The 1,001-nt window shown below is 38.6% G+C and overlaps 1 protein-coding gene across 1 annotated transcript in view; it reads right to left on the bottom strand.

Annotated features, from left to right (window-relative positions):
* Window positions 1-1,001, bottom strand: part of LOC103381419 (protocadherin-15-like) — a 135,439-nt gene that overhangs the window by 21,921 nt on the left and 112,517 nt on the right.

Below are 1,001 nucleotides of genomic sequence, written 5' to 3'. Positions count from 1 at the left end.
CGTCTTCCTCTAGCATCATCCTGGCTGATCTCATACACAGAAACCTGCACTGCACTGTACATCCAGCAATTCCACCATCCACTCGTTTAGCTTCTCTTCGATGCACTGTCGATTATTGCTGTTATTTGCACACGCTGCGAGAAAAAAAGTTTCCCTCAAAGCACCTCAAGCTCAAAATACGCCCCTCAACATCGAGCGTGCGTTCGTGGAAGCTTTGCACTCAAGTGAGACGCGCGGTTTTGCCTCAGACCAGCGTCACCGAACGTAGGTCGGTGAGTAAATCTACGGCTGACAAGCTGACTGACGGAATTGTCAAACGGTTTGCGAGGTGAATCATATTGTCGGGGACAGCGGTTCACCGACGTTTTGACAGCAACTCTTCTGCATTTTACCAGCCGCGTCAAGATGCACAGTAAAGACTCAAATCCACCAACAATATGAGGCAAAGTTCAAACTTTTCTTACTACATTTGCACATTTATTCCCCATATATATAATTCCACAATTTGGATGAGTCACAATTAAAAACAGGTCTGAAAACATGCATGTACCTGCTGCTATATGTCGGTCTCCCCCAGCATTATACAAGTTTATTTTGTTATAGTCATAAATTATGATTTATATTGATTAATCATGATTAATCAGAAAGGGAAAGAAGGCAAGGTGTAAATGCTTTTTGTCTTTCTTTAGTCAAACGTAAGACAGGAATCAATGTTTGCACTTTACCTTTCATTGAAAACTGACCATAGCCCACAATTAACACTATTAAAAATACACCTTGTAACATGTCTATGTACACTCAGATTTAAGGCATGCAGTTTTAGGCGGGTATGTGTATGTGTATTTCTTTCTGTGATTTTTCAGGATTTTTTTTATGTACATCTTGCGATATTAATTTGAAATATGTTCATAAGTAGTGATGATGATGCACTAAATATATATTTTTTATTTCCTAGATATAAGATGGAATTTCATATATATAGAGAGAGAAAACAAAAAAAA

Source organism: Cynoglossus semilaevis, chromosome 8, assembly GCF_000523025.1.
Source record: "Cynoglossus semilaevis isolate Cse_v1.0 chromosome 8, Cse_v1.0, whole genome shotgun sequence".
In the NCBI taxonomy this organism is placed as follows: domain Eukaryota; kingdom Metazoa; phylum Chordata; class Actinopteri; order Pleuronectiformes; family Cynoglossidae; genus Cynoglossus; species Cynoglossus semilaevis.
This window is presented reverse-complemented; position numbering and strand designations above follow the sequence as displayed.